Source organism: Haliotis rufescens, unplaced genomic scaffold, assembly GCF_023055435.1.
Source record: "Haliotis rufescens isolate VD_foot unplaced genomic scaffold, xgHalRufe1.0.p SCAF_24, whole genome shotgun sequence".
Classification (NCBI taxonomy): Eukaryota; Metazoa; Mollusca; class Gastropoda; order Lepetellida; family Haliotidae; genus Haliotis; species Haliotis rufescens.
Genome location: NW_025963935.1, coordinates 7,993,367 through 8,004,223, shown reverse-complemented (window position 1 = coordinate 8,004,223; position 10,857 = coordinate 7,993,367). Strand labels below are relative to the sequence as shown.

General features: G+C 45.3%; 1 protein-coding gene and 1 long non-coding RNA gene across 2 annotated transcripts in view; both read right to left on the bottom strand.

The window, feature by feature from the left end:
- LOC124126467 (DNA-directed RNA polymerases I, II, and III subunit RPABC3-like) overlaps positions 1-10,857 on the bottom strand; it is a 51,351-nt gene that overhangs the window by 23,908 nt on the left and 16,586 nt on the right. The gene's annotated exons all lie outside the window — the stretch shown is intronic.
- LOC125383583 lies at positions 3,890-8,995 on the bottom strand. Its single transcript, XR_007222830.1, has 2 exons — positions 8,865-8,995; positions 3,890-4,636 (listed from the first exon to the last, which is right to left on the bottom strand). It is a non-coding gene; the product is annotated as an uncharacterized LOC125383583 (long non-coding RNA).

Sequence of the window (10,857 nt, the reverse complement as noted above, 5' to 3'; positions counted from 1 at the left end):
CCCCCAGTGTCTCTATATCCCCCCTGTGTCTCTATATCAGCCCTGTGTCTCTATATCCCCCCTGTGTCTCTACATCAGCCCTGTGTCTCTATATCCCCCCTGTGTCTCTATATCCCCCCTGTGTCGCTATATCAGCCCTGTGTCTCTATATCCCCTGTGTCTCTATATCCCCCCTGTGTCTATATATCCCCCTGTGTCTATATATCCCCCCTGTGTCTCTATTTCCCCCCTGTGTCGCTATATCACCCCTGTGTCGCTATATCAGCCCTGTGTCTCTATATCCCCCCTGTGTCTCTATATCCCCCCTGTGTCTCTATATCACCCCTGTGTCTCTATATCCCCCCTGTGTCGCTATATCACCCCTGTGTCGCTATATCAGCCCTGTGTCTCTATATCCCCCCTGTGTCTCTATATCACCCCTGTGTCTCTATATCCCCCCTGTGTCGCTATATCACCCCTGTGTCTCTATATCAGCCCTGTGTCGCTATATCACCCCTGTGTCGCTAATCAGCCCTGTGTCTCTATATCACCCCTGTGTCGCTATATCAGCCCTGTGTCTCTATATCACCCCTGTGTCGCTATATCAACCCTGTGTCGCTAATCAGCCCTGTGTCGCTATATCACCCCTGTGTCGCTATATCAGCCCTGTGTCGCTATATCAGCCCTGTGTCGCTATATCAGCCCTGTGTCTCTATATCACCCCTGTGTCTCTATATCACCCCTGTGTCGCTATATCACCCCTGTGTCTCTATATCACCCCTGTGTCGCTATATCAGCCCTGTGTCTCTATATCACCCCTGTGTCTCTATATCACCCCTGTGTCGCTATATCAGCCCTGTGTCTCTATATCACCCCTGTGTCGCTATATCACCCCTGTGTCTCTATATCACCCCTGTGTCGCTATATCACCCCTGTGTCGCTATATCAGCCCTGTGTCTCTATATCAGCCCTGTGTCTCTATATCAGCCCTGTGTCTCTATATCAGCCCTGTGTCGCTATATCACCCGTGTCGCTAATCAGCCCTGTGTCTCTATATCAGCCCTGTGTCTCTATATCACCCCTGTGTCTCTATATCAGCCCTGTGTCTCTATATCAGCCCTGTGTCGCTATATCACCCGTGTCGCTAATCAGCCCTGTGTCTCTATATCAGCCCTGTGTCTCTATATCACCCCTGTGTCTCTATATCAGCCCTGTGTCTCTATATCAGCCCTGTGTCGCTATATCAGCCCTGTGTCTCTATATCACCCCTGTGTCTCTATATCCCCCCTGTGTCTCTATATCCCCTGTGTCTATATCCCCCGTGTCTCTATATCCCCTGTGTCTCTATATCCCCCCTGTCTCTCTATACCCCCCTTTGTCTATATATCCCCCGTGTCTCTATATCCCCACTGTCTCTCTATATCCCCTGTGTCTCTATATCCCCCGTGTCTCTATATCCCCCGTGTCTCTATATCCCCCGTGTCTCTATATCCCCCCTGTCTCTCTATATCCCCCGTGTCTCTATATCCCCCTTTGTCTATATATCCCCCGTGTCTCTATATCCCCCTGTCTCTCTATACCCCCCCCGTCTCTCTGTATCCCCGTGTCTCTATATCCCCCTGTGTCTCTATATCCCCCGTGTCTCTATATCCCCCTGTCTCTCTATACCCCCCCGTCTCTCTGTATCCCCGTGTCTCTCTATCCCCTGTGTTTCTATATCCCCTGTGTCCATATATCCCCATCTCTATATCATCTCTGTACTTCTTACAATAGGTGGGTACTGTTAGACAGCTTTCAAGTGTACATTCTTTCTGCCCACCTTTTAAGAACTTTGATCCTGAAACGAAGGGTCAAGTACATGAACAATCTATTTCTGATCATGACAGGTATGTTGCAAAAACTCCACTTCCAAGAAGTCAGTTATGACACTGATAAGTTCTATTCCTAACCCTGACAGTCCTGAAGCCGGAATTCCTTTCTCTAATCGTTACAATTGATTAGATATCATGGAAACAGAGGTGTGGTTTCCTGGAATCTGCTGGCAGTGTTTCATTGTACGCAGTCTGTACATAGTCTGTACACGGTCTGTACAGGGTGCTTGTGTTGTGGTTACAGTGTTGCTGTGTGCGGCTCTGATTGTCCTCTAGTTGAATAATCAGTCCAATCATAATAGCAGGACTTTCCTGGCTTAGGTTACGTATTGGAGACATGCCACGATTTCTGCTGACGTGGCATAATTGAATATTCAGGTTACACCTTCCACGGTTCCGCCTCCTCACACCATGTTCAATACTGCTTGTATGGTCGGTGTATACAGATCTCATTCAACAGGGGCCCATTAAACTTGGAAGACATCACGTGTAGCAGCCGACGATGCCCCACTTTTTAAAGTATTTATCTATACACAATATATCACTGTTAAGTACAGAACAAACTGTGAACTAAAGTATCATATAATATTGAGTGTAGTCTGCTATACTGAGGCATTATGTTATAGTGTTATACTGGGGCTTAGTGTCATAGTGTGTTGTATTGAGCTATAGTGTGCTATACTGAGGTCGTGTGTTATACTGAGGTAGAGTGTGTTATACTGAGGTATAGTGCTACAGTGCATTATATAGAGGAATAACATTACTGTGTGTTATTCATAGAGCGATATAGTGTGTTATATGAAGGTTTTTAGTGTTCTAGTGTGATATACTGAGGTATAGCTTTGTAAAGTGTTATAGTGCCATGGTGATATATAGAAGTGTATAGTTGTGTTGTGTTATACCAAGACATAGTGTTACACTTTGTTACATTGAGGTAGAGTGTTATATTGAGGTATAGCATTTTGGGGTGTTGTATTGAGGTACAGCATTATAGTGTGTTATATTGAAGTGTACTAGTATAATGTGTTATACTGAGGCATAGTGTTATATTGAGGTGTAGTGTTAGAGTATGTAGTCAGAGTGACAAAACACACTCCACAAGACTGTAGGGCTTGGACGAGTCCGAATTTACTACCCGGGTACCCAACGCCCTATTACCCACCCCTACCCGGGTACCCACTGTAGGTCTCAAGAGAGAGGTACAAAATGTCTGATTGGGCATTTTGTTTTACCATAGCCCTGGCTAAACGTATTTAGATACATGTATTAAACAATCTGGTCATGCATACACTGAAGTTATATCTTTATTCAACCATATGAAAAATCAGAAGGAATGGGTGCACAGTCAGAAAGAAATGTGAACATGTGTGACTTGTAGTGTAACCATAGAGTTCTAGATCATTTTTGTCATAAAACAATATATCATGTGACTAACCACGGGTCCGGGTAGTCCTGTGGGTACCCGGGTCCTACTCAGAACCCACCCGACCCGGGTACCCGAGTTTCCCGTCCCAGCCCTACAAGACTGTATGACAAGAGGGATGACATTAACTTTCCAATAGTCAACATTCCTTTCATGTTGAGCAATATTCCAGCAGCTCCAGCCCTTGGTGTTTACATTTCGCAACTTTTGAGTTACATGCTCTTTCTACCAGGATTTCAAAGACCATCATTCGACACTTGCTCAGAAGTTGTTTGATCAAGGTTACAACATTCAAGGCCTCGGTAAAACTTTCAAAACATTTTATGGTAGAAATGTGGGTGACATTTCTAAGTTTGACACATCAGTGACAAATATGATGTCCAATGCGCCATGTTTCCATGTTTTTTCAGTGAACAGTTGACTAGCCTTTGCATGTGTTTGTGATCGGTGCCACCAGTGGTGCAGGATACAGACCTTTTCTTGATCTTCTGGTATCATCACTATTTGATAGGGATTCATAAACACAATATACAGATAGTGATGTAGAGGGTGTTCTGTTGAGATGTAGTGTTATAGTGAGGTAGAGGGTGTTCTGTTGAGGTGTGGTGTTATAGTGAGGTAGAGGGTGTTCTGTTGAGGTGTGGTGTTATAGTGAGGTAGAGGGTGTTCTGTTGAGGTGTGGTGTTATAGTGAGGTAGAGGGTGTTCTGTTGAGGCGTAGTGTTATAGTGAGGTAGAGGGTGTTCTGTTGAGGTGTACTGTTATAATGGGGTAGAGGGTGTTCTATTCAGGTGTAGTGTTATAGTGAGGTAGAGGGTGTTCTGTTGAGGTAGAGGATGTTCTGTTGAGGTGTAGTGTTATAGTGAGGTAGAGGGTGTTCTGTTGAGGTGTGGTGTTATACTGAGGTAGAGGGTGTTCTGTTCAGGAGTAGTGTTATAGTGAGGTAGAGGGTGTTACAGTGAGGTATGTAACCAGGTCAGTATGTAAGTAAAGTGTATTGATAAAGCCATTGATTGAAGTCTACAACACAGCGCGGTGGCTGTGTAAACATGTCGAGGCAGGACGCTTAAAGGCACACAGACCATACCTCGTGCAGACAGCACAAAAACTCACAGAAAACCACCAAAAGTCAATCTTGTACAAAAGTTCATTCCTCAGGTTGAAATAAAGTCATGTTCACCCGACCAAGAGGTGGTCCCAGTGTTAAACACACAACCGGTCGTAATCCCATGGCAAACACGTAACCAGGACGACAGGGTAAATGTGAAAATACACAACATGTTATGGTAGAGTAGGACTTCTGCCGACATTGTCTCAACCGTCTCCGGCCCTCTGCTGTATCCAGTCCTCTGCTGGTGTCACATCTGTGAGAGTGAGTGTGTGAGTGAGTGAGTTGGGTTTAACGCCGCTTTTAACACTATTCCTGTTATATCACAGCGTGTCAGCTTAATGTGGGAGGAAAGCCCGAAGTGATGCAGGTCTACCACCTCGGTGAAACCCACGAGCACGGGTATGGTGCTGACAAACCTAGAAACATAATCGGGGTAAACCGGGATTCGAACCCACAATCATAGGTTTCTGGCCTGCCTAAGGGACACCCCTCTGCACAGCTAAACACGCCTTAGACAACTGGGCCACCCGTGCCCCCGCATGTGGGAGAAGTGCTGGTGGAATGTTGAACATGTTCATGTAATATTGAAGGGAGAAATGATTGTAATTCCTTGTCAGTGTATGCATGCTGGGAGATATCATTGCAGTTTCCTGTCGGTGCATGTCTTCAGTAACCCATGCTTGTCATATAGGCGACTAATGGGATCAGGTGGTCAGGCTCGCTGACTTGGTAGATGCATGTCATCCTATCCCAATTGCTCAAATCAATGTTCATGATATCAATCACCTGATTGTTTGGTCTAGACTCGATTGTATACAGATCACCGTCATATAGCTGGAATATTGCATAAAACAACAAACCAATGAACAAAACATACATGCATGAAGGGAGAAATCATTGTAGTTTCCTGTCCGTCGAAACAGGAAGGGAGAAATCATTGCAATTCCCTCTCTGTGCCATCGTCAAGCGAGAATTCCTTGTAATTCCATGTCGGTCTATACATGAAGGGAGAAGTCATTGTAGGTCAGGTCCATATCCGAGAAGATACCACCAGCTGTGTTCACAAAGTGGTCAGACTGTGAACACGGCATGGTACCCTCCCCAACACAGACAGGAGTCCGCATCCCTCATCTGATGAAGTGCTACCTCAGTCACATCTCAATCCACTCTTGTCTCCCACTTTACAAAAACCCCTTTACCGCCTAGCTCAGACATAACCCTGTACCCTCTAGCTCAGACATAACCCTTTATCCCCTAGCTCAGACACAACCCTTTACCCCCTAGCTCAGACATAACCCTTTACCCCCTAGCTCAGACATAATCCTTTACCCCTAGCTCAGACATAACCCTTTACCCCCTAGCTCAGACATAACCCTTTACCCCCAAGCTCAGACACAACCCTTTACCCCCAAGCTCAGACATAACCCTTTACCCCCTAGCTCAGACATAACCCTTTACCCCCTAGCTCAGACATAACCCTTTACACCCTAGCTCAGGCATAACCCTTTACCCCCAAGCTCAGACATAACCCTTTACCCCCAAGCTCAGACATAACCCTTTACCCCCTAGCTCAGACATAACCCTTTACCCCCCTAGCTCAGACATAACCCTTTACCCCCCTAAGTCAGACATAACCCTGTACCCCCTAACTCAGACATAACCCTTTATCCCCTAGCTCAGACATAACCCTGTACCCCCTAGCTCAGACATAACCCTGTACCCCCTAGCTCAGACATAACCCTGTACCCCCTAGGTCAGACACAACCCTGTATCATATATCACCAATGTATCACATCCTTGGAAACTTCCCTAGGTCAGACACAACTTTGTATCATATATCAACATCATATCTCATCCTTGTATACTTCCCTAGGTCAGACACATCCCTGCATCATATACCAGTCATATCACATCCTTGTATACTTCCCTACCTCAGCCACAACCCTGTATCATATACCAGTCATATCACATCCTTGTATACTTAGCTAGGTCAGCCACAACCGTGCATCATATACCACTGTCATATCACATCCTTGTATACTTCCCTAGGACAGACACAACCATGCATCATATACCAGTCATATCACATCCTTGTATACTTCCCTACCTCAGTCACAACCCTGCGTCATATACCAGTCATATCACATCCTTGTATACTTCCCTACCTCAGTCACAACCCTGCGTCATATACCGCTGTCATATCACATCCTTGTATACTTCCCTACCTCAGTCACAACCCTGCGTCATATACCAGTCATATCACATCCTTGTATACTTCCCTACCTCAGTCACAACCCTGCGTCATATACCACTGTCATATCACATCCTTGTATACTTCCCTACCTCAGTCACAACCCTGCGTCATATACCACTGTCATATCACATCCTTGTATACTTCCCCAGGACAGACACAACCCTGCATCATATACCACTGTCATATCACATCCTTGTATACTTCCCTATCTCAGTCACAACCCTGCATCATATACCACTGTCATATCACATCCTTGTATACTTCCCTAGGACAGACACAACCCTGCATCATATACCAGTCATATCACATCCTTGTATACTTCCCTAGGTCAGACACAACCCTATATCATATACCAGCCATATCACATCCTTGTATACTTCCCTACCTCAGTCACAACCCTGCGTCATATCACATCATTGTATACTTCCCTACCTCAGTGACAACCCTGCATCATATACCAGTCATATCACATCCTTGTATACTTCCCTACCTCAGTCACAACCCTGCATCATATACCAGCCATATCACATCCTTGTATACTTCCCTACCTCAGTCACAACCCTGCGTCATATCACATCATTGTATACTTCCCTACCTCAGTCACAACCCTGCATCATATACCACTGTCATATCACATCCTTGTATACTTCCCTAGGTCAGTCACAATCCTGTATCATATGATATATCAATATCGCATCACATCCTTGTATACTTCCCTAGGACAGACACAACCCTGAATCATATACCACTGTCATATCACATCCTTGTATACTTCCCTACCTCAGTCACAACCCTGTATCATATACCACTGTCATATCACATCCTTGTATACTTCCCTACCTCAGTCACAACCCTGCATCATATACCACTGTCATACTTGTATACTTCCCTAGGTCAGTCACAACCCTGCATCATATACCACTGTCATACTTGTATACTTCCCTAGGTCAGACACAACCCTACATCATATACTACTGTCATATCACATCCTTGTATACTTCCCTACCTCAGTCACAACCCTGCATCATATACCACTGTCATATCACATCCTTGTATAGCTCCCTACCTCAGACACAACCCTGAATCATATACCACTGTCATATCACATCCTTGTATACTTCCCTACCTCAGTCACAACCCTGCATCATATACCACTGTCATATCACATCCTTGTATAGCTCCCTACCTCAGACACAACCCTGAATCATATACCACTGTCATATCACATCCTTGTATACTTCCCTACCTCAGTCACAACCCTGCATCATATACCACTGTCATACTTGTATACTTCCCTAGGTCAGCCACAACCCTATATCATATACAACTGTCATATCACAACCTAGTATACTTCCCTAGGACAGACACAACCCTGTATGATATACCACTGTCATATCACATCCTTGTATACTTCCCTACCTCAGTCACAATCCTGCATCATATACCACTGTCATATCACATCCTTGTATAGTTCCCTACCTCAGTCACAACCCTGCATCATATACCACTGTCATATCACATCCTTGTATACTTCCCTATCTCAGTCACAACCCTGCATCATATACCACTGTCATATCACATCCTTGTATACTTCCCTATCTCAGTGACAACCCTGCATCATATACCACTGTCATATCACATCCTTGTATACTTCCCTACCTGTCACAACCCTGCATCATATACCACTGTCATATCACATCCTTGTATACTTCCCTATCTCAGTGACAACCCTGCATCATATACCACTGTCATATCACATCCTTGTATACTTCCCTACCTGTCACAACCCTGCATCATATACCACTGTCATATCACATCCTTGTATACTTCCCTACCTCAGTGACAACCCTGTATCATATACCACTGTCATATCACATCCTTGTATACTTCCCTACCTCAGTGACAACCCTGTATCATATACCAGTCATATCACATCCTTGTATACTTCCCTACCTCAGCCACAACCCTATATCATATACCACTGCCATATCACATCCTTGTATACTTCCCTACCTCAGTGACAACCCTGCATCATATACCACTGTCATACCACGTATACACTAACTGAAGACAAGACAAGACACCTGTATCCCACCTTCAAATCTCACCATACCTCATATGCGGTAAAACCAGATCCCTAAACTCAGAAGGTAGATGCAGGCTGGTCCATCAGACGAAGAAGCAATGAGACAAGACACCTGTATCCCACCTTCAAATCTCACCATACCTCATATGTGGTAAAAACAGATCCCTAAACTCAGAAGGTAGATGCAGGCTGGTCCATCAGACGAAGAAGCAATGAGTTTCAACAGAAGGCATCCCCAACACAGACAGTAGAGAAAACACACAGTACAAGCTGAAGGCGTCTTCTCCGATGTGCCTCCTGCAAGAGCTAAGAAGCGTCTGACCAGCCACGACAACCTGTCGCAATTTAAGCTGTCAGCTGCGCCAGTAGAGCGTCGTCGCCATCCCAGCAGCAGTGGGTGGTGGCGCCACGAGGCGCCAGGCCTTCACGGAACAAGTGACGAAGATGAGTATTTTGCCCCGTTCCGTGTGCGGTTGTTGACACTGATGAGGCAAATTTATGTTGACAAACTCGCAGATTGTGCAGGAATGCCGGTCCCCCTCTCTGGCACGCGCTCATCGTCATGCCAGCGTCAAACATCGCCCGATCACCAATGGCCACGCGAAAATAAACGAACGGCAGAATTCATCTCGTCCCCAGATAGATGAGGCTATAATAAGACGAGGGTTGAGTTTGTCGCGTGTCAGTCGGTTTGTCTTGCCTGGATTAGCAGCCCCGTGCCAGCGGGGCCTGTGTGTCCTGGCTGGACTGTACGTGGACGGTCACTCATTGTTTGCCCAGTTGAGCTGACCACACGTCCACAGTGCATGGAGGGCCTCCTGGTGTCGCACGCCGGGGGGGATGACGGACGTCCGCCCGTCGCATGGACAGCAGCCTGCTTCTACACACTCTCCCGTAACACGTTCACGCAAAGTCAAGCAGATTGACTTAATCTCATTAACTTCTCTAAGAGCTGACCACGGAGATTAACATAATCCGATTTGTAGCATGTGGAATGTAAGTGTTCAACGAGTCGCTGCATGCACTGTCACAGTGTCACACTGTCATGACTCAACAGCAGAACTTCTGCAAGATGCCATCAATTTTCCATCCCTATATCGGAGACTGAGTGACACAACCACCACTACCAGTGTCAGTTAACACCCTGGATGCTACAGGGACATATATGTCCCTCCTCTACAACCTTCACTTTGAAGTCGAATAAAATTCAAAATACATCACCCACACAAATACGCTTCACAGTTTTGAATAAGGTGGGAAATTCTCTGTTCTGTGATATCATCCACTTGCATTTTAGGCCAAGTAAAAGTACTAAAACTGACCTCTGAAAATTGGATACATAGTAAATGTCGCCATTTTTTACACATTACTAAATCACCACTCACGGCGTTATTTACAGCATGTTTTGCAATTTCGGATATTTACTTGGAGAGATCTACCCTGTCCCATTGGGGGGGGGGGGGGGGGGGGGGGGGCAGCACTCATGTCTTGAATAACCTGTGGGAAAACTATTGTTTGTTGTTTAACATCACACTCAGCAATACTGCAGCCATTTGACAGCAGTCTCTAATTAATCTAGTCTGGACCATACAATCCAGTGATTGATATCATGCGCATCTATCTACACACAAAGTACTGAGACTGACAAAGACAAGTACTGAGACTGACACACACAGGTACTTGAGACTGACACACACAAGTACTGAGACTGACACACACAACTACTAGAGACTTACACACACAAGTACTTGAGACTGATACACACAAGTACTTGAGACTGACACACACAAGGACTTGAGACTGACACACACAAGTACTTGAGACTGACACACACAAGTACTGAGACTGAAACACACAAGTACTTGAGACTGATACACACAAGTACTTGAGACTGACACACACAAGTACTTGAGACTGAAACACACAAGTACTTGAGACTGATACACACAAGTACTTGAGACTGACACACACAAGTACTTGAGACTGATACACACAACTACTTGAGACTGACACACACAAGTACTGAGACTGAAACACACAAGTACTTGAGACTGATACACACAAGTACTTGAGACTGACACACACAAGTACTTGAGACTGATACACACAAGTACTGAGACTGAAACACACAAGT